This window comes from Doryrhamphus excisus, linkage group LG18 (genome assembly GCF_037039965.1).
Source record: "Doryrhamphus excisus strain RoL-2023G ecotype Guam linkage group LG18, RoL_Dexc_Guam_v1.1, whole genome shotgun sequence".
NCBI lineage: Eukaryota > Metazoa > Chordata > Actinopteri > Syngnathiformes > Syngnathidae > Doryrhamphus > Doryrhamphus excisus.
This window is the reverse complement of record NC_136374.1, coordinates 11,430,666-11,448,988: the sequence shown is the minus strand read 5'-3', so window position 1 is coordinate 11,448,988 and position 18,323 is coordinate 11,430,666. Positions and strand designations below refer to the sequence as shown.

Genomic DNA, 18,323 nt, shown 5'->3' with positions numbered 1-18,323 from the left:
GGGAGGGTTACCTGGCTCCGGCTGACACTAAAGTCCATTTTAGTTTCCATGATTATGCAAAAACAGCATAATTAGGTTCTATGAAACTGTTAAAGGATAGACAGCATGTGGACCAAGAAAAGGCCATGATTTAAGGATTCAGGGAATTTACTGTAAATGCACTAAATATAAGAGGAGACTTTATGTACTGTACCTAAAATGCAAAGAATACTAGCCATTAACTGGAAGCAGGTGAAAACTGGAGTTTCAAAATGTAATGTATAATATATGTGTGCGTTTAAAATTATATACTGGCACTGCATTTTTAATAACTTTGTCGGAATTGTCGGAGTGCAGCATGGATTCCACCCTCGGGCATCTCTGAGTGAAGATTGCATGTTCTCCCTGTGCATGCGTGGGTTTTCATTCCAAAAACATGCTAGGTTAATTGGCATATTATCGTCAGTATACGTGTTAATGCATGATCACAGCATGTATATCAAACGATGCAATGTTAGCTGAGGTTTTTTTTAGAGGGATTCATAGTCAAAATTGGCAATAGTCAATGACATGCATTGTTAGCTAGCTCATATTAACTTGTTTTCTGGTCTTATAATACACAGAAAAGGGAAAAAAGTGTGTTCATGTTTCACATAGGCGGCACGGCGGTCGAGTGGTTAGTGCGCAGACCTCACAGCTAGGAGACCAGAGTTCAATTCCACCCTCTGCCATCTCTGTGGGGAGTTTGCATGTTGTCCCCATGCATGCGTGGGTTTTCTCCAGGTACTCCGGTTTCCTCCCACATTCCAAAAACATGCTAGGTTAATTGGCGACTCCAAATTGTCCATAGGTATGAATGTGAGTGTGAATGGTTGTTTGTCTATATGTGCCCTGTGATTGGCTGGCGACCAGTCCCGCCTCTTGCCCAAAGGCAGCTGTGTCGAGGGAGAAAGGATCGAACCGTCAACCTTCTGGATGACCTGCTCTACCTCCTGAGCCACTGCCACCTAATTCACACCCACATTCAGGGATGTTTGAGAGCTAATGGTAAAAGCTACAGTCATTACAACATTTACAAATACAGTACAAAAATACAAAAAAAAGGGCAGAAGAGCGCCGTGCATTTTTGCTTTGCGTGAGCACATTCCAACATGATTATGTCATTCACAAGTAACACAGACACCCATTCCCACACAATGCCAGTCTGTCCTCCCTCTTATCCTTCTCTCTCCTTGTCACATGCTCTTAAATCTCCAACCAATTCCACCTATGCCATCACTAATGTGACAGTAGACAATAGGTTGCGGTACTTCGACAAGGCTTCCACCTAATAATTAGCGAGCGCTTTTGATCCTCGTGTCCCCGTGATTCTTGGATGGCTTCCTGGTCTTTGAAGGTGGTTCTGACAGAAAAAAAGCTGCTTTCAACTACCCAGAATCCGTTTGGCTGTGCCTGTGCAACTCGGCTTAGCTCTCCACAGGCCTCTTAAGGTAAAAGAGCTGTCCCAGCAATCGTGCGCCTCAGCTGGCAGGAGCGTCTTAGAAGCTGCTAGCGACACACTAAGCGGGGGAATCCTGCAGTGCATTAGCAGAATTTAAAGAAAGGGCGGCTAAACTAGACACTTCCATGCTGGGAATGTCTAAGATCAAGTCTCCCAATTTCATGTTGAGCATGTAATATTGTATGTCTTGTATTTTCTTTCCTCCTTGTCCTTTTGAGTCATATGCTGATCAGAAATTATAATTTCTGTATAATGTGTCCCGAATTGATACTGATATCAGATTATATTTACCCGGATCAAAAAATCTTTGAAAGTTTTCTCTAATGTTTTCTAAATATTTACTTTATTCTTGTCAACATAGGAATACTGTGTGCATGTAATTGGTATATTGACTTGTGACTTATGCTTCAATGCTTCTTGGTTATGCTTTCATAGCTCGGGATGCACCTCAGTATTAAGTTCATTTTTGATAAAGCAAGGCAGCAAAATACAAACAAAAAACTCAGTAGTTTTTGTGGGAATTTACATGTTTCTCTGAAAAGGAAAAGTGTTCTCAAAATATGGATTCACTAACTAAAAGCTGGACTGCAGTGTATTTGTTTGCAAAGTATAAGTTAGACTTCCTGTCCCTCAATGAATGTCTTTCATGTCGGAACTTGGTATGCCTTTATACCATACTGAATGCTCTGTAGTAAAAAATCAGTTTGTCGTTTCACCGCTACTTCCTGACATATCTCCCTGTCCTTTCTTTGCTTTGTGGGCAGTCGCAGTTAGAAAGCAAGCTGTTGATACTGCTTTGTCATATTCACATAGATAAAACTGCTCACTGTTCTCATATCTGCAGCAAATACATTTTACTTGGTAAAAAATCTTAAATTAAGATTTTACTACCAAACATAAGCAGGACCTTCAAGCTGGAAATAGATAGATAGATAGACTCCCTTTATTGTCATTGCACAAAAACACAGTAGTGAAATTGCCAATGAAATGTCGTTGCCTGGCTCCCATATAATAACAGACACAAAAGAAGATAAGTAATAATAAATAATAATAATAATGTGGAAATACTGACTTTAAGAATAAAGTACTTTGTTTGCCTTGTTATAACCGATAAAAAGTGAAATACTACATTCTCTGTGTAGGGAGAGCGGGGATTGAATCACCAAACTTCTACTTTTTGGACAATCTGCTCTATTTCCTGCGCCAGGGCATTGCTGATGTAATACAACATACTAGTGTAAATTAATAAATCTATATCCTGAAACTTGTCGACAAACCTTGAAATAAGCCTAAATCCATCTAAAATGACAGAGGGGCTTGACAAAAATAAGAAACTGACTGCATTTTAAGTATAAAAGTTATAAAGAAATATTATGAAACCAGCTAAAATGAAAACTTAACCCAAATTAACCCTGACACTAACCTGGAAACCTTGAAATAAGCCCAAATTCAGCTCAAAAGGTCTACTTGTTCCACCAATATATATCTTAACTCATGCTAAATCACAACCAGAAGTGCTAATTTGATAAGATGGTAACTGGTCTTTCACTTGTATAGTGCTTTTCCACTGTTAGCACATTTAGCTACTGATGATGACGCAGCATCAGCAGCGTTCAGTATCGGTTTACTATCTTGCTCAAGGATACTTACACCTGATTACAATAGGACGGAGGATCGAACCCACAACCTTCAGGTTGGGGGGGCGACCACTCTCTCATCTCATCAATATTTATTTCCTTGAACCAGTATATACCAAATTGCTCTGCAAAATCTGTCATTTAGTCAATGGGCTGTTTTGGTCATAAAAAATGCTTTACAGTATGTCATTAACTTTCTGTTTAATTAAAATGTTAAATGTTAAAACATTGTTGTTTAGCAACTCCTAAATTAAGCATTAATTAAGTTATTGAATCTTTAAACATGATTTTTCCTGGCAGGGAATACCAAAATAACTTATTTTTAAAGTCATTCGCTAGATTTGAACACAACAAAGGGTAATCCCTTATTCTAAAATTAAGGTTATACTACTAAATCAATAAGTAAGTAGCCATTAAAACTAGGCAAATTATCTATAGAAATATGACTTTAAATCTTGGCAAGTGGCGAATAATTTGCAGACAATACAGTACAAAAAAAAAAGCCTGGAAAAAAACTCACACTATTTTAGTGAGATACTATGCTGTTGTCCTTAATCAATCTTTTCCTAGTTCGCTTGGAAAAGACAACAGAAAACGGAGCACTGCGGGTTCCGCCTGTGATAAATATGCTAAGTTTTTTTTTTGTTGCAGGCTTTGTGCCAAATTAATCACTTCATTAGCTCAATATACAATTGAATGAATAATTAAAATGGATGTTTATTCAGTCTGCTCTGTCACAAGCTCCACTGCTAACAGCCAAGTGTTGGCCGTTATGCATAACAGTAATTCGAGCATGAATGCAGATGACGATGATGGCAGGCAAAACACGTTTAGTTGTGCACACCTGAATCAATGGGGGAAAAGAGAAATATTCAATTTTTTTGAATTCATCTAGCTTCCCTTTCAATATTCCTCTTATCATGCAAGTGCTACACTTCCCCAGGTGCACGGAGCGGCACAATGCAGGATAAAAGCGAATGGAACTTATTATTTTTTTCAAAGGCACATTGTAAGCGGGAACAAAAGGGGCGAAGTGCGCCATTTACAAATCATTATACCCAAAGGGAAATCTACTTGCGGATGACATTGAAGCTAAAAGTGCACAGCAAGTAAGTCGGACGGCGACTTTGTTCCATCTAAAAGCTTGATGTTTTTAGGCCTGGGACTAAGTGGCCCAACACAAAGCTGGCACGGCAGAGAAAGCCGCGGCGGGAAGGCACTACACATCATCCTGTCATTTGAGCACAGCCGGAGCAAACACAATGCACGCCAGTTGAGAAGCATCGATTCTGCTTCTCTTCTGTTTCATCCACTGTCAAACAGCGTTGTGCACGCTAAGCCCTGAGATGATGCCTCTTGCATTAGCTTGCATGTTTTCTTCTGTCTGGTGACAAATCAAAGCAGATTAAATTCAGTGACTCACGCCCTTGTGTGAATTTGTTAATGTGGAATTAAACGTTAAGACGAGAGAGCTTGGCGGTGTCCATGGTGCACACTCGGGTTTGTTTAGTGTTTTTAAGCGTGAACAGAGTTTAATCGCCGTGACAGTGGAACATTGTGTTTTGTGCTGAGTAGAAATGTTCAAGTCGCAGTGACACCAAATGCGTTGTGTCATTTTACTCGTTTCAGCCATTTTTTGTAACACAGTGTCACCTTATGTGCCGATGTCTTTTTTTTCTTATTATCTTATCTTATCTTAGAATTCCACAGGTTTATAGCTGTATTTTATCATATGAGTGAAAAAAAAATATTCTTTCTGTTTTGGATGTTTTTCCACTTTAATAAATCAACCCATGATATGCAACACCTGACTTGCATAATGTATACTCTTCTTCCCATACTAAATCATTTGTAGCAGTAGCCATGGCAATAATGATGGCATATAATTAGGGTTTCATATCCCTCAGCTTCCTCCATAATTGCACTCTCCCGAGCAGAAATCTTCATTTGCATGTTTCTCAATACAAGGGAAACTCATTAATAGTGGACAATAAGGATTAGAAAAAGGCAAAGCCCCGTACTGTAACGTGGGAGCTGAAACTCCATAGGCCTCTCAGTCTGCCTTTGTGGCGATATCTAACTCCTCCTTCTTGCGGTTAGTTGTAATGAAGGACGCATACACGTGCACCTTCACGCTGTCAATGAGCCACTTCTCAGTGATGTCTCTTTTAAAGAAACTTTCACTTTGGTTTGTAATAACTGACCAAGATCTGCCATTGCCATGCTAAACTATGTTGGTCTGGTGCATGTTCTGGTTCAGCTTTTAAACTAAATTAATAGGGACGTTGCATTGTGAAGCAGAGGTACCTGTTTTGAATGACTGGTCTGGCAGTGAATGAAAATGCTTTGATAATCACAATGCTGTTTTCATTGGCTATTTAGCTACTAGGGTTATGAACGATAAACCAATGCAACCAGCTATCCAATTTGACAAGCGAGAGATATCGCTCCATGGGTAGCAGCCTCCTGGATCAATAAGAATCAGCCATCAATCCTTAGATTAATCGATTGTAAAAACATGCACTGGGTATCGTAAGACTAGCAATCGGATGACATTGAGTCTCTTAACGCCAGAGCCTGAGGTGCCAGTGAAACAACTGTCAACTGTTGTAACTGACCATAACTGAAGACATGAATAGATGTAAATAAGAGCAGAACGTACAAAACATATGCAAAAAAATACTTTAACTGCAACACAGACAGATGTCCACAAAGAAAATGAGTCCCCAGAATAGAATACATTTATTAAAGTGTTATTCTTTGAGATCATTTTTCAAATGAAGTAAGCAGCGGCTTCTGCGGATGTGATAGTGACTGCGGTGTAAAGTGGGTGAAAGATTAATTAGGCAAAACTATATTACCAAGGCAGGAATTAATGTGAGAGGAAGTAGTGCTATGATGAATGGATATTTTAAACATGCAAAAAAAAAAAAAAAGTTGTGCATGGGGTGGGGGGTGCACACAAGGCCTTCGTGCAGTGACAAAACTAGTCAGCAAACCCCAGCGTGAGCGTCCTCGTGTTCCCTCCAGAGTTAGTCCTTCTTCATTTATTTGCAGCTGTCTGCAGGCCTTTAGTAAACAACGCGGCTGGTGCCACAGTCAGGGTTTCACCTAATGATAATGAAAGGCACGATTAGATTGGTCAATCTCTTTCTATAGTGTGGAAGTACATCACAAAACCATTCTATCTTGCTGAGGCAGCCTGAGAGCCATGGTCATCTCAATTGATGGAAGTAATGCTCTGCATTGTGAATGCCAGTGGGAAAATACTTCGTAACTGGCCTTGGGGGAGATAATAGGAATTTTTATACAAAGTAATTTGAGCTTTTTACAAGGACTTTTTCAAATTTAGTGTTGTTTTGCCAGAAGGACAGCGCTAAAGTGGGGGTACGTATCTTCAAAGATTTGTAGATGGAAAAGCATTCATACATACGACAATTCAGGGACCCAATTTGCTATGTGATTGTGATTTAAAAATATATATTAAGTAAACAAAACAATTTCTTGTATTTGGTAGTAACAGTTAAATATCTACATTGACCAGAACGTCCATATTGACTGCCCACCTCCAATAGTAACAATAATTGTTTTGATCCACTTCGACCTTCACAGTGTTTCGTAGCTGCACTGTGTGCTGTCAGTTGACAGTTGCGACAGAGCAGAGTGAAACAACAATGCTTGTGCCTAGCAAAATAATGTCTGGGAGTGAAAAAAGAAAAGCGAGAAAGGTGAGAGAAGAGATGCTATCGATTAGGGTGTCAATATGTGACCTGTTTTTTTTTGTAGCCGAACCAAACTGTGTGTCATGGTAATTAACCTCTTAATGAACTGGGTCAAAAGCTACTTAGCTGACAGGAAGTAATATGTAAAGGTAGGAGAACACACAAGTTTAAATATTACGTGTGGAGTACCCCAGGGGTCAATGCCTCGACCAAAACTGTTCAACTGTGTTGTGTTCAAATAAAATTAAATCATTATCAATACATTACCAAATAAACTAGCATAATGTTAACATGTTGTGTTAGCTTCTATATCATTCAATTGAATCTGCAAGGATAAATATTTAGCATATATTATTGAATCAGTTGTCCTTTACCCATTTACCATGTTCAAAAACAAATGAGTCAGCAGCAGCCCTGTCTTTCCATAAATGTATCTTTTCCTGTCCCAGTGAAAAAAGTGAGTCACTGGGAAAGCAAGCTGATTTTTTTTTTTTTTTTTCTTGGTACCCGGAATTTCTGGCGGCGCCACTGTGTTCCTCTTACTCACCTTGAAGGTTCCTCGGCTTCTGTTGTTAGTTCTATCTCTTCTTCAGAAAATGCAAGGTCCAAACACATACTGCGTTTGCTTCATAGCCCATGGCCAGGATTCTGCTTATACAAATGGTTCCTATACTTCTATTATACATCCAATATGAAATGGACATTGTAGACATTTTTATTTTCATACCAGGCATGCTATTGGATCCTTGGAATAGAGTCTTGCCTTTGCATGCATTGAGGAATAGACTGCAGATTGTTCAAACAGATGAAATGGATGGAGGGAATACTACTCCATTCAGTTATTCAGAATCTGAAAAAAAAACAAATTGAAATGATGTAATATTTGTTCTGCTAGAGTCTGCGGATGACAGATGTGAAGGAGCAAGTCTTGTGGGGCTAGTTGTATGGGGGGGGGGGGGTACTCTGTGATCCATGTGATTTATACAACGGTTTGCCTCCCATGTAGAATAGTGCATAATTTAAACAGAAATACAGAATATTCGTCTTTGGGATGTATTTATATTTCTGACCAGACATTGGTATATGGTTGTTAAGGCATATGTATGAATAAATATTGGGAATGATAACAGACTAAAGTCAGCAGAACGTCTTCTTTAGGATTGTCTTATACGCCAAGTTCTTAACAGCTGTTTAAAAAGACTGGTCATTATGACAGAGAGCCATTCAGGCTGTTTTAATCATGTAAGAAGCAATATGAGGACCTTTTTTTATTGGGCATAAACCTTTCTAACCCTTCTACTCAAGCAAAGTGGAATCTCTTGGACAAAGTAGCTTAGTTAGCTCACACATACTACTCTCTTTGGTGGTCCATCGTTATAACCAATGACGTCCGACGCAAGAGTTGTTCCCGGAACAACCCCGTCTCGCTCACACCAACTACTCTAATGTCCTCCTTCACTGCATCCATAAACCTCCTCTTTGGTTTTCCTCGCCGCCTCCTACCTAGCAGCTCTAAATGCAGCATCCTTCTACCAATATATTCACTATCTCTCCTGTGGACATGTCCCAACCATCTCAGTCTGGCCTCTCTGACTTTATCTCTAAGGCCTCTAACATGTAATGTCCCTCTGATGTACTTGTTCCTGATCCTATCCATCCTGGTCACTCCCAATGAGAACCTCAGCATCCTTAGCTACCTGTAGTTCTGCTTCCTGTCTTTTAATCAGTGCCACTGTCAAGACCAAACAACATGGCTGGTCTCACCACCTCTCCTTTCATTTTAGCTGAAACTCTTACGGCTTCAAAGGAATAAACAATAAAAACATTATTATACATGGCTTGTATTTATTATGAAGAAATCTTAATTATGTCACCATGTTGTTATATTACCTTATCACTTTTCCATGTCTTAAAAAAAACAATCACATAAGGAATACAGGAAGTGAACAGATGTTGCGGTACGGATGCAGCGTAGTATTAAATAAGCTTTGCTTCTTCCTACTCCTTTTCCTTTTGTGAAACTGTGAATCGATGTATGTGATGTACAGGCATTCAGTTGTCACTTATATGCATGTTCAAATAAAAATAAACCATTAGCATTGTCACACTTTAGCAAGTGTGAAAAAATATTTTTCTTTATTTTCCTCATGCTGCAGTTCCTCCCTTCTTCTGGCAGGGGAGACCTTACTCACACGTTTGTGGTTGGACAAGTTATATAAAGGTTTTGTTAGTCCCAAGCTTGGAGTCTAAGCTGGTGTAATTCAAGTTGACGCTGAAGTGAAATGAACTGATGAAGTTCTTCCTCTGCAAGTTTAACAGCTATGTGTGCGTTTCAAAAGCACATACTGCAGTGCCGTGCACCGTTCTAAAGGGTAACCATATTGCTCTGTCAAAAATGATCAAAGCCTGAGTTTGGAAACCCGGCAAGACAATACCACCCAAGCTGCTCCCTTTCCAAACAAAGATGGCATTTTGTCCTAGTGGAATTGTCCACAGGAATAAAAAAGTAGGCTGTACAGGCAGAAAAAAAACAAGAGAATTGATACAAATAGTTGGGTAAAATAGTCTGCATTCCTGTGAGACAAAATGAAATGTTCTCCAAATAGAGAAGGTGTAAGATGGGGGAGTCTAAGTGAAAAGAATATTTAAACAAAAATCCCCCTGTTAAACTCACCTTTGCCAATCTAAAGTTTGTTTACCTCGCTGTTTGTGCACGTCAAAGTATTCCGAAGCTGCGGCCGTGACAGACAGTTGTGAAGTGAAGCGGTAAAAGAGGACCTTATTGATCATTCCTGTCGACGCTCGGTGACTACTGAGCTGAAGAAATCCAATGTGTAGAGGATGAGTGAGTCTTGACTGAGCACTGCAGGTCATAGAGCAACAACAGTTCAATTTCTTGAGATAGAAGATATTTCCTCATGGTGCCTGGCATGAAAATAAAAACACTGGTTGGCTGGTGCTTGCCGAGACAAGTTGAATGAGTCACTCTCGACGCTGAGAACGGTTTAACGTCAAAAGTCTCTTGTGCATTCACCATAAATTCATCTCTTATAGGCTGGAGATATGGAAAAATAATTATAAAGTCACATTCCTTTCACAAATAGTTTATTTTGTTCTATTGATGTTTGTGCCACATGTAAATGTGCAGCTTTTCAAATTGCATTTTTACTTATTTATGAATGTATTAGCACCAAACCTTTTGTAGAGACAAAATATTGCAGTTTTTTAATAACTTATATCGCATATTTCAGTATTTGTCTTATTTTGCACATTCATTCATTAATTCATTTTCTACCGCTTATTCTCACAGGGGGTGCTTGAGCCTATCCCAGCTGTCTTCGAGTGAGAGGCGGGGTACACCCTGGACTGGTCGCCAGCCAATCACAGGGCACATATAGACAAACAACCATTCACACTCACATTCATACCTATGGACAATTTGGAGTCGCCAATTAACCTAGCATGTTTTTGGAATGTGGGAGGAAATCGGAGTACCCGGAGAAAACCCAAACCAGAAAACAGAGCTAGTTTTTAATGGAATGAAAACCCACACATGCACGGGGAGAACATGCAAATTCCACACAGAGATGGCCAAGGGTGGAATTAAACCCTGGTTTCCTAGCTGTGAGGTCTGCATGCTAACCACTCGTCCACCGTGCAGCAAGAAATATAACGTGGTCATTCATTATCATGAAATGTGAGCTGACATCAGTTTGAGGGAAGCTCTGTATGCTGCCAATATCGGTATTGACTGATGTCGGTATGCAGGTGAGCAAGTAAAAAAAAAATCGACCAAAGCTGCTATGATTCTAATCAATCATTTTCGTGTGATCAAATTCCAGACATTCTTGCTTCGGGTTGGAACTTCAAGTTGGAAACCTCTTGAATACAACATGCAAACCACTGGAGTAAAAGCGGTGCAAGATTTTATATTTGGGAAAAACATGAAAAAGGTTATAAATCTTTTAATTAAATCTGACTGACGAGTCCATCCATGAGGGTTTAAAGTTTTTGCCCACTTTGGTTTAGAAAGTAGTCTTTTCTTATTAGCTCAGAATAATAGTCTCAAGACAGACAGATACCAACTGATGAATTGTCACGATTTGTATACTACGTACTTACTTTTTTTGGCGCTTTATGTTTGGTTTTAGCCATGGTGTATTCAAGTCAGTGTCATTTTAAGTGTAAGTCACGGTTTATTTTAAGGACACAATCTGTCATCTGATGTTTGTCGAAGTTAGAAACATGCTGTTGCCAAAAGCAACCTTGCGACCATTGCACTTGTCAAAAATGTGACAGAGGAGATACTGACAGACAGACACGGCTGCTTACTGCTGTTTATCTCAATGCCCTTGTGACTTTCTTATGGCTACCAAGGAGTCTTTATACTGTGCACATCAGTAATGCTTATTTGAAATCAAATCTATGTTAATTAATACATATTTTTCTCTCTCTTTCGCTCTCTCTACAGTATATGTATACATACAGTATATATAGTTAATTGAGTATCAAAGTTGAACAGCTCCCTTCCATTATTAGGTACACCTGCACAAATAAATGAAATCCAATGCAAAATTAGCATTTATTTAACACAGCTCATTATCTTACAGACATGTGACAAACTTTTATTATTCTGTTTTCATTAGGAACATGAAATCCCTTATCTTAGCATTGTTATGCAATTCGGTTTTGTCATTCAATAATTACAAAAAAAAAATGTGCCAACACCCACACAGATTCATGTACAAGCGACACTCCAGCTGGCATAGAGGTAAAGGAATTCTGCTCTTTTGTAAGCCTGTTGATCAGAGCTTTGGTTTGATCTAAAATGTACAACTTGCCTGCATTTCAAGTTAGCAGCAGGGTGATACTTCCTGGCGCTGTGTTGTGTCGAACTGGATATATTTAGTAAAATTAGATGCAAGTTTGAAAAATCACTCCTCTCTTTCACAAGTATCCAAGGCACACGTCGATGCTACTATTGATTTTTTTTGGTTATTGTGAGTAGCTCTTCTTTGCATGATCCTTCCATTGTGTCGACTTTGATTGGTAATACATTGCTTCACCAAACAGGCTGCATGGCGTTTGAGTGGTTAGCACGCAGACCTCACAGCTAGGAGACCAGGGTTCAAATCCACTCTCGGCCATCTCTGTGTGGAGTTTGCATGTTCTCCCCGTGCATGCGTGGGTTTTCTCCAGGTACTCATTCCAAAAAATAACATGCTAGGTTAATTGGCGACTCCAAATTGTCCATAGGTACGAATGTGAGTGTGAATGGTTGTTTGTCTATATGTGCCCTGTGATTGGCTGGCGACCAGTCCAGGGTGTACCCCGCCTCTCGCCCGAAGACAGCTGGCATAGGCTCCAGCACCCCCCGCGACCCTCGTGAGGATAAGCGGTAGAAAATGAAAATGAATGAATGAATGAATGTGCAAAATAAGACAAATACTAAAATATGCAATATAAGTTATTAAAAAACTGCAATATTTTGTATACATTTTGTCTTTACAAAAGGTTTAGTGCTAATACATTCATAAATAAGTAAAAATGCTGGCAAAAATGCAATTTGAAAAGCTGCACATTTACATGTGGCACAAACATCAATAAAACAAAATAAACAATTAGTGAATGGAATGTGACTTAATTTATCATGATCTTGATTTATCATCTATTTTTTAGCACAAAAAAGATATTCACACATATCAGCTTTTATCGCGGACCCCACCACTAACTGTAGGTGTTTGTTTTATATTAATTTGGTCCATTTATGGTTGTTTATTATTCCATCGATTATTCCATTAATTGAAACAACAAGCTTCAGATTGATGAAGAAAATAATCATAATTGTAATTGTGTGTACAAATATTGTCGTACTGAAGCTACTCACAAGCTGATTTTTTATGATTTTTAACATTTTTGGTGTTTGTACACTGTGATCTGAGGGTGTACCCCACCTCTCGCCCGAAGACAGCTGGGATAGGCTCCAGCACCCCTGCGACCCTTGTGAGGAAAAGCGGTAGAAAATGAATGAATGAATGAATGCTCAGTCAGTGTTATTGTCAAAACAGAGAAGAAAAAGCAATAATTTGCAAATCGGCCTTTCCTATTTCCTACAGTAATCACAGTAAACGTAAGGTCTGTGTATGCTTTTACATATTGCCTGGTAATTTTTATGCCGGTTATTGGAGGTTGGAGTTTTGTGTATCATTCATTGATGCTGAAAGTTTGCCACTCTTTGAAAAGCACTAAGAAGATAGGATTGTAAAGATTTGGCCTTCAACCTTTTAATTTCCTACTGAATACAAAACCAGTACATGGTGTTTTTTTTTTACTTTTCGAGTATTGCGACTGGTAAATGTGGTCATTTTTGTGACCCCTGTGCTCCCTCCCCACTATCTCAGCCGTCCACATGTCTCCTCTTTGGTGACAATGTTTACAATGGAGGCTGACCCTAATGTCTCTGAAAGAGAACATTGCATTAATGGAAGTGCTAATTGTCTTTGGCATTGGCAAAATCATCACAATCCAATGTCAGGGGTGCTTTGTCTGCTAAATCAAGAACCGGCTTTAAATAGTAAAGTAAAACTTTGATTAATTACAGCGGGTTAATATCGCTACAAGGGGTGGTGAGCGGGAACGGCTGCCTGCTCTCCGAGGGGCCATCCATTTGGCTTCAAAAGGAAGCTTTAAATTTGAAAGGGTTTTTTTTTTGTGCCTTTATAGCTGTAGAAATGTGTGTCCTCGTGTAGAGGAGTGTCTGATATCACCCTTCCGTTGTCGCTTCCTCTAAAGTGTCGACGCCGAGGACGACATAATGACTCTTGTGTCCGCCCTCCTACTGATTATGTCAATCTGCTACTCGACACATGAATCTACAGAGAGGTGATGAACAAAATGCCCTCCTCCGATTTTTAAACACTGAATACCACAATATCGCCATAATGAGTTAAATGTCACTCTGCAATTGAATTGAATCTGTTGGTGAAAGGGCGGACAGGCTTTCTTTCATGATAGGAGGGGCTTGGTTTTAATGCAAACACTGGCCGCTGCTGATCTTAACTGCTGGAGCCAAGTTTTAATGGCCCATAAAATGTAGTCGCTAATTGATGCAGTGTAAAGGGTACCGAGCGCCGGCTGCGAAGGGGAACTTCTCATTTGTGCAATCATCTCTTGCAAGGAGGCTATTTTACACGATTAAATGTTGTGTCATGCGCTCTCGTTCCCATCTCGCCAGAGTAATGAATTACTCGTGCAATAAAAGGCATCTGCTAACTGTATTTACCAAGTACTTATAATGTGTCGATTTATGTGAGATTAGCCTGTAGCGCAATCACTACGCAAATGCCTCAATAGCAACTGTTGTTGACTGCTTTTGGCCATATGGAGAAGACTGGCACACTGCTTAACTACCATATACACATTAACCACCCACCCATGTACACTTAACACTGGTGTTCCGCAAGGTTCCCTGAGGTTCCGGTTTTCATTATTTACTGCAGATTAGGGATGATTTGCATTCATATCATACTTACATGTACATATTTTAAGTCTGAAATTGACATGGATTCATCGGATGTTGCTATATATATTGTTATTCCCCTATATGTGTACTGTGTACGTGTGTAAGTGATCATTTAGGCTTTATTCTTTAATTATTTTGAAGCTAGTGATTCATGAAATATGACAAATCATTTGTCAGCTTTGTTGACAGTATTTTTCTCTAAAGCACCGCGTTCAGTACTACATACAGTTTTCCAACTGACTTATCACAAGCCAAGGACGTAAAAAAAAAAGAAATCTGTGACTGATGCACGATCGTGCCCACTGTTTTGTGAAGTGTATAATTTACGTTACAAAATTTAAAGTTGCATACTACAACGTATTGAGAGGGGTGTAATATTTAAGTACCCTTATGTCAGCTATACATGCAGAATGCTTGATGCCACTTTTGTGCTACTGTGCAAATGTACCTAATGTTGATGCCAGTAAACGCAGGTTACTATTACCACTGTCTGTGTACTGCTAACTGAAAATTAACAACATTTTTATTGTGTAGGTACCATGTTCGTTTTAGGATGACTTAATGGAATAAGGCAAAGGCACATTTTAAGGAATTGTTGCGCACCACGCATGTTATGGAACAACTTTACCAAGCGGAACCATTTTCAACGTCCCAATTGCATGTGAATGAGGCACCGCTGATCTTCTCTGTGTCTCTGGACAGGCGGTCACTGTGTGTGACTGGCTAATTACAGAGCTTGAGGAGTGAATACATAATGAGCATTTTCTTTAAACCCGAATACGGATAATTACGAGATGTACTCGTTTCATACTCGTACCCGGCAAAAATCCATTATCCGTAACGGAAACTCATTTTTAACTAGTATCTGGCTCATCCTTACAGCAAATCTACTTCAAATGTTCTATATTCTACAACAATGTCCGCATCCTATTCCTAGAATACAATGTGATGAATCATGGCCAAATTAGCTGAGGTGGAAGCTCAAATCTTTCCTCAGAGAGGAAATCAAAAATTTGCAGTCATGTTGTTATGATAGGCTATGCACTCAATCATAGCCAATGTCCGTTCTAAACTTTGTCAAATCTCAATCATTGGCTGACCGAACTCGCATGCGTGTGCATGTTAAATTGGGCAGAGCTTTTATACTGAAAAGCAAAAATAGAACAGGCTATAATGCTTGCACTACTTTCGAATGTTGGCACCCTTGAGGCCAAATTACTTTTATTCTATGTCAAGGCTAGAGCCCCATTAATTTTTAATACTATGTGACATAACATGATTGAAGTAGATGGTGTCACAAGTCAGTTCATTTCTATACAGCTTCTTGTCATTTGGGTCACGGTGGGCAGTCAATCGCAGGGCACATGCTGGATCTACAAACAATCATTAAAACGCAAAGTCATACCTACGGACCATTTACAGTCTCCAACTAACCTAACATGCATGTTTTTTAAACTTGTTTTCCACCGTGTGGCCACCAATTTTTTTCCATTTTTTAAAATCAGTTTTATTATAAAGACACAAATTCATTTTTTAATCATATAGCAAAATTAATCACTTCTCATTTCCACAGAAAACTTCTGTACTGTACTTCTTGCAGTGGTGTTCACACATCATCCATTTTCAGAAGCTACTCAGGTCAGTAGATATGAATTTGAAAGAGATTACAACAAGACATTTTTGCTTTCAACTGACTTTGGGAGTTGGGTATATGAGCGTGTCACAAAGAAGACAGTACACATGAATTATTGTGGTTTACACGCTGGCAGGCATTGCCAAACTGTAGATCACGGCAGGCTGACATCAAGTCACGACGCTGCCTTCAGGGCTTTGACAGTTTAGTCGGATGACAAACGAGGTCTTGTGTAAATTTGTGTATCCGCCAAATGAAGTTTTTTTTTCTTGAAGTAGATATTTGACATTGTTACTTGCTGTATGTATCTCAGAATAAACATCCTTATGTGAATGGCTGGGAAGGAGAATTAAAGCCTATGAATACATATACTTCTTTAATGGCTTAGCAAAGGTTTGCAGAAATTAGGTTGACCTCAAGTTGAATCCAGGAAGGATTCCTTATTTATAAATGTAATATTTTCATAATTACAGCATAAAAATAACCTCTTTAGGATCCTTCTGAATATTTTTTTTACATTATTAGATACCTCAACACACAAAACCCAGAAGATTAGCTGCTACTGTGGAATCAACTAATGGGGATTAATTTTAAACAAAAACAGCTAGTTTTCAGTGTAGAATACTACATATCACAATGTCATTGAATGTGTCTTCTGAATGCATTATACAGTTTTTGCATTTAAATTTCTTTAGACATTTTATACTTGGAAATTTGCTCATATATGCAATTTTTCCATTCTCTAAAAATAGGCCATTTTCATCATAAAATTGATTAATTTATACATCTGTAAAACCGTGGTAGTGGGAAGTGAAGCATCAAGTGTCAAGGTACTACTCTTCTGATGGCAATGTGTTAAAGAAAACTCAAACAGCGAGGTCACCATCAACGATAAAGAACATGTGAAAGGATCTGCTCTTGTGAAATGGACAGTGATAAGCAGCTTAATGTTCCCAGTATTGAGACTTTCTCACACCAATAAGCCTTGCTGTTACGAGCGGGCATGGTCGTGACCCCAAGATGCAGACTCATGAACGTTTTGCAGGTAAAAAAAACAAAAATTTTAATCAAGGCAGTTCTCCTGCAGGAAACAAACCAACTCATCAACGACTAGCATCAAACAGAGGACAATCAGTCAAGGCACACACCTGAACCTAAATAGGAGAAAGGAAATTGGTAACAGGTGTGGAAGAAAGGAGGCCAGGAACTGAGACACAACAGGAAGTGAATGGGAAAATAAGAGCGTCTAAAGCGGGACTAAACTAGACAGGGAATAACGAAGGAAATGGAGACAAAATGAGGGCATAGAAACCGGAGACAGAGGAAAAGGAGGAAAACATAAGGAGCTGTCATGAGGGGGTGCAGTCCAAATCGTGACACTTGCAAGAATCCTTCCAATGTGCAAGCCAACCACAGGGATAAAAGTAAGGAGTTGTTCTCATTTTCTACCGCTTATCCTCACAAGGGTCGCGGGGGGGGGGGGGGGTGCTGCAGCCTATCCCAGCTGTCTACGGGCGAGAGGTGGGGTACACCCTGGACTGGTGGCCAGCCAATCTCAGGGCACATATAGACAAACAACCATTCACACTCACATTCATACCTATGGACAATTTGGAGTCGCTAATTAATCTAGCATGTTTTTGGAATGTGGGAGGAAACCGGAGTACCTGGAGAAAACCCACACATGCACGAGGAGAACATGCAAAACCCACATAGAGATGGCCGAGGGTGGAATCGAACTTGTCTTCTAGCTGTGTGGCCTGCTCGTCCACCGTGCGGCCCTGCTGTCAATCATTCATTCATTCATTCATTTTCTACCGCTTATCCTCACGAGGGTCGCGGGAGGTGCTGGAGCCTATCCCAGCTGTCTTGGGTCAGCTGTCATATTTATGGATAATTTGGAATCGCCAATTAACCTAGCATGTTTTTGGAATGTGGGAGGAAACCGGAGTACCCGGAGAAAACCCACGCATGCACAGGGAGAACATGCAAACTCCACACAGAGATGGCCGAGGGTGGAATTGAACCCTGGTCTCCTCGGTGGAATTGAACCCTGGTCTCCTAGCTGTGAGGTCTGCACACTAACCACTCCACCACCGTGCCACCCCGTTATCCTTTTTATTTCTGTTTAATTTAATTACAATATTACTGCTGTTTTGTGTATGTACTTCTTGTATTCGGTTTATGCTGGAAATGATTTATGTGAAGTTCCAACTCACACTAGAAGTCAACGTACATCCTGTCGTGGGAATGTAATACGTACATAGACTCGGCACCTCCTGTACATGAATATCTATAGATGTATAAACATTTTGAAATTTGCAGAAAA

At 39.6% G+C, this 18,323-nt stretch overlaps 1 long non-coding RNA gene across 1 annotated transcript; it reads right to left on the bottom strand.

Annotated features, from left to right (window-relative positions):
• Positions 1-7,420: 7,420 nt before the first annotated feature.
• On the bottom strand, positions 7,421-11,873 carry LOC131106564 (uncharacterized). Its single transcript, XR_013630267.1, has 3 exons — positions 11,681-11,873; positions 9,539-9,702; positions 7,421-7,689 (listed from the first exon to the last, which is right to left on the bottom strand). It is a non-coding gene; the product is annotated as an uncharacterized LOC131106564 (long non-coding RNA).
• Positions 11,874-18,323: the final 6,450 nt, after the last annotated feature.